Source organism: Sebastes fasciatus, chromosome 5, assembly GCF_043250625.1.
Source record: "Sebastes fasciatus isolate fSebFas1 chromosome 5, fSebFas1.pri, whole genome shotgun sequence".
Lineage (NCBI taxonomy): Eukaryota > Metazoa > Chordata > Actinopteri > Perciformes > Sebastidae > Sebastes > Sebastes fasciatus.
The window spans coordinates 9241540-9246595 of NC_133799.1; positions in this window are offsets into that span (position 1 = coordinate 9241540).

Below are 5056 nucleotides of genomic sequence, written 5' to 3' on the forward strand. Positions count from 1 at the left end.
TGTACGTGTTTTAAACATTTGTTCTTGTTTTATATTCTATATATAGAATATATATATATATATATATATTATTATTATCCTTTAAATAAATACAATAAAGGTATTGAGTATTCATGATTTAATGCAGTAATTTAAATGCCAATTCATACAAAAATGTGCCGTCCAATTTTAGTCAAATTTATTCCTAATATGTTCCAGCATTATTTGCATTGGTTTGTGTTAGCAGTCTGCTAAAGCCGCTGCAGATAAACACCGCTTTGCTTCAGACAGAGGTGCTGCCGCTGGTGTTAAATGGAAATTCAGATGGAGCTGTAGATAAATATTTTTTCCCTGACTGTTTAGACCCATTTTTCCCTGGATATCATCTAAGATATCAGATGACCTTTCCTGCCTTGTCATTTTTTTTCTCATTTTCCCCACGCCGGTGGGAGAGATGCAAAAGGTGCTTTACCAGCAGCTGGAAATCAATTTATACAGTCCCGCGTTGCATGTAGGGAGAGATGGGACAGAGCGGGCCTGATATAATGACACGGCCAATTGCATTGTGTTGGGTTGCGGGGGTCAAGTGGGGTCTGAGTGTGCCACGGATGCCGGCTTTGTTCGTACGAGGGGGCATTAGGCAGGAATTACACAGCGGGGTCAAATGACCCACACCCGAGGAGGGAGCCAGCACCTTGGGCCCCCCCCAACCCCCTCATCATCAGGCTGGGGAGATGAGAGTGACACGGGATGACACTCCAGGAGGAGGGGGGTGGAGAAACACTCCCACTAAACACTTCACCTACTGATAGGTGCCGTTGACCCTTCCTAAATCTCATCATCGGCGTCCCAACGCAGGGGGAGATGGCGTGGGATTTTCTCTGACATCCCCTTCTATACCTCTTTCCCCCCTTCCCATCAGGACTCACAGCCGCGCTCCCCGTCTCTCCTTTACAGGCTCACTCATTTGTATACAGACGCATACGCCTCGATTTATTTATCTATCTGTCTGGCGGATGTAGCGGATGTCCCCTGCTGAAGATGGCAATACTCACAGACTGATCCCCTCTAAGCCTGCTTAGCATCTCCCTGCAGATACAGTCCCTCTGCGTCTTTCAATGATTTATCAATTTACAATGTTTGTTAAGGTAGCTTTGCCGTGGCGTCCCAGTGGCTCAACAGCTGGAAGCGCATCACATGTTCCTGACGCGTTTCAGATTCAAACACTCAACCTCTGTATCTCACCTGTCCCGCCATTCTCCCGTATTTTGTCTAAAACACAGATAATGTATTATTGATAAAACAAGAATGTACTAATAGACAGCGGGCTGTTTCCTGGCTCTGATGTCAGTGAAGGCCCAGGATGTGAGAGTTTGCCGGAGGGCCCTGACCCTCCGACAGTCCAATGGAGTGCATAGATCTGAGGTTAAGTCATCTGACCTGGCAGGCTGGTCACTCGCCCGCTTTTCCCCGTAATTACTGCTCGGACAACCCAACTTTTTTCCCTTTCCTGCTCCTAAATCAACACCAATCCATCCCTCAGGCTCACCATAACCTCTCTCTCTCACAGGGTGCTGACATCACCTGCACATATTGGTCTTTCCAGAATCCATCTGTGAGATTCAGTTTGATTTATCAAATATATGTAAACACATTTGTCACAAGTTTTTCTAGCGACACTTTCAAAACACAATTCAACTCTAAACTCTTGATGTACGTATAGTCTTGATGTACAACAGACACCTTTATGTTTAAAACATCAACTACTTAATACCCAAGCACGGAAATATTTATAAAGAATGCAGAAAACATCCAAGAATAGCTGTCTATGTCCTGTCACACTGGTCTTCAAAATTGATGCTTCACGCAGATTTGTTTTGTTTTTAGTCATTTTGGTTATATTCAGTAAAGGAGAGAAAAAACAAGAAATATGAGAGGAACAAGATTGCCAGTAAAAACATGACAAATGCTCAGAGTCAAATTTGAACTCATGATTGAATGTGTGTGTGTGTGTGTGTGTGTGTGTGTGTGTGTGTGTGTGTGTGTGTGTGTACAAGCAGGACAACACTGTCAACTGTCAATGCACCAAACTTATGCATTCAAGCCAGAGCAATCCAAATCCAAACAGCTTGTTCTCTCTCACTTGTTTATTCCGACATCAGACATGCATATGTAACTACTACTGCTGCCTGCCTGAGCTTAAGTGGATGCAAAGCAACCTGGGTAGAGAGGAACAACTACGGACTAGAGGAGCAAGAAAGAGAGCGAGAAATACAAGAGAAAATACGAGCAGGAGAGGAAGAGATGAAGATGAATAAATTGAAAGCAAGCAAAGGAAAAAGAAATGAAGTGAAGGGGAGAAAGAGCAGAATGGCTGCTGTCAGCGGAGGCCCACCACAGTGAAACACTAACTGTAGCGACAGGCTGATGAGTCAGTGTCTGTTTAAATGGCAGCTTGTCAGGCCTCCAGCTCCGAGGTGGGCTGCCGACCTGTCAGGGCCCTCGCCACATTAACCAGCTGACCCTATCATCCTTAACATTGCTCCGCCACCGAGCCGCCTGTCACTAACTCTGCCATTTGGCTTTCCAGAGATCTGCCAGAGAGGGCAGGCACAGCCACCTCTTAGTGTTGTTTATTGATTTCTGACCCGCCGCTTAATAGTTTTCCCAGTCCCCCTGAATGGCTTTTGTAAGCAATAGGGTTTGTACATCTCGCAGATCAATACCTTTTATATTTACAATAAAATTGAAACGGCTTCTCGGTGGGTCTCGCAGCACCTCGGCATTTGTCATCCTTCTGCAAGGGAAAACTATGTCATTATCTGAATTAAAACATTTATTTCTGATTAAGAGAGTGTCCTATCTCATTAATTTTCCCCTTTCCAATACAAGGGGAATGGAATCCTATTGATTTTTGTACTTTTTACACGTCTCCACTACTGGGAAGATAATTGAGAAGTTAGCCAGAATAAATGAAGTTTCTAGTCTTGCAGGGCAGCCAATACCTTGGAAATGTGAGGTGTTTTTGTGGGAGCAGGCCTTTAATTTTGTGCCAGCAGAAGACAGGGGGACTGAACAAATTGGATTAAGGCTGGGGATGGGGGGCCCGGGAGTGTGAGGAGGGGGTGGGTGTCCAGGGGGGTGTACCAACACTGTTTGTGTGTGTATGTGTGTGTGCGTGGAGGGGGAAAACTCGGCATTTCAGCAATAATAAGACCCCCCCTTTCAATTTTAACACCACAAAAGACGCCTCAGGAAGCGCAGATTAAAGCATTTTAAGGCCAATAATGATAAGTTGCCTCCCCCCAGCTTATTGTTGAGGAAGAATTGAAAGACAGTGATCAATGTTTGAACTAGACCTTTTAACACAGCGGGGCTCATTGATTAAGCATTATCAAATTAATGAGATTGAATTAAGTTGTGGCTGTTTTTGGCTGTGCTGCAGGAGACTTTGTAGTCAGAGAATATTTTAATTTTACAAACCTTAAAGTTGTTGTTTTCTGATTTTACAAAACATTTACCATATTGATTATCTGGAATAATTAATTAACCAATAGATTATTTAGTTGTCGCTAAATTAAGAATTAAGAAACCTAATTCAATTGGTAATATTGATGTTGATCTAGGAATTTACTTATTTTAAAGAGGATTATATAAAAAATACAAGCATGCATGTTAGGGCTGTCAGATGATTCAAATATTTAATCGTGAATAATTGCATGATTGGCCATGATTAATCACGATTAATCGCAAATTAATCACACATTTTTTATATGTTCAAAATGTACCTTAAAGGGAGATTTGTCAAGTATTTAATACTCTTATCAACATGGGAGTTGGCAAATATGCTTGCTTTATGCAAATGTATGTATATATTTATTATTGGCATGATGACAAGGTACTGCATTTAGCATAACAAATGTGCTTAAATCATAACATGGCAAACTCGTGTGTGGGCATTTCTGTAAAGGGGAGACTCGTGGGTACCCATACAACCCATTTTCATTCACATATCTTGAGGTCAGAGGTCAAGGGACCCCTTTGAAAAGGGCCATGACAGTTTTTTCCTCGCCAAAATTTAGTGTGAGTTTGGAGCGTTATTTAGCCGCCTCCTAGTTCTTCTAGTTTCATTTCAAGATGCCAGTATCTTTTTCTCTAGCTTTAAAACTGTGCCCGCTGCCACCTCCAAGAGATCGATTGCGATAATGCGTTAAAGAAATTAGTGGCATAGAAACAAACTTGCGTTAACATATTATTATAGTGTTAACTTTGACAGCACTAATGCATATGATAAAATATTTCTTTTGAATGCGTTTTCACACTGAGGAAGCTAATCTTCTTTTGTGACAAGTCTGGATGTCCTTATACGTACGTTGTTCTTCTGTTTATGATCTCATATTTCAATTTTGCTCCTTGTGACAAAGAGAAAGAGAGAAAAGTCACAGAGTTGAAATGTGGTTAAATGTTGTGGCATGGCCAGTGTGCAGATTTTGAGAAGGCAGGGCCGTGTGGTCAGCTCCAGTTTGCACAAGCGCAGCGCAGCTGATATGGGGGTCGTGAGAGGGGTGACTGAACACAGCAATTGGACCTCACAAACACTGAAAGAGGCCAGCACCGGCCTACCTCTGATGCTGCCCGATTTTGCTTCGGGGACTGAGAGAAAATGTTGTCGGACTCGGAGAGGGCATCGTCCATCATGGCCCCAGTCCGCCTGTCAGCTGGCTGATTGTGGGAGAAAAGAGAGAGTGAAAAGAGAGAGAAGAGAGAGAGAGAAAGAAGCCCAGGAGTCCAGCAGGAAGGCAATTGTAAGAGAAACAGGAGGAGAGAAAGAAACAAGAGAAAGAGAGGAAGACAAGGAGAGTATATCCTCTCCAACCATCCACTGACTCACTGCCTGGCTTTGGGCCACAGGGCCCCTGAGCGGATCCTCTACTCCATCCCTCCATTCTTCAACCAAATCTCTCCACTCCCTCTTCCCATCAAGAACCCATCCCTCTTCCCTCTCTATCACCACATCCCTCCATTCTTTGGCCCTCTGAAGCCTGATCTCTCTCACTCCCACTTCATCCAATGATCC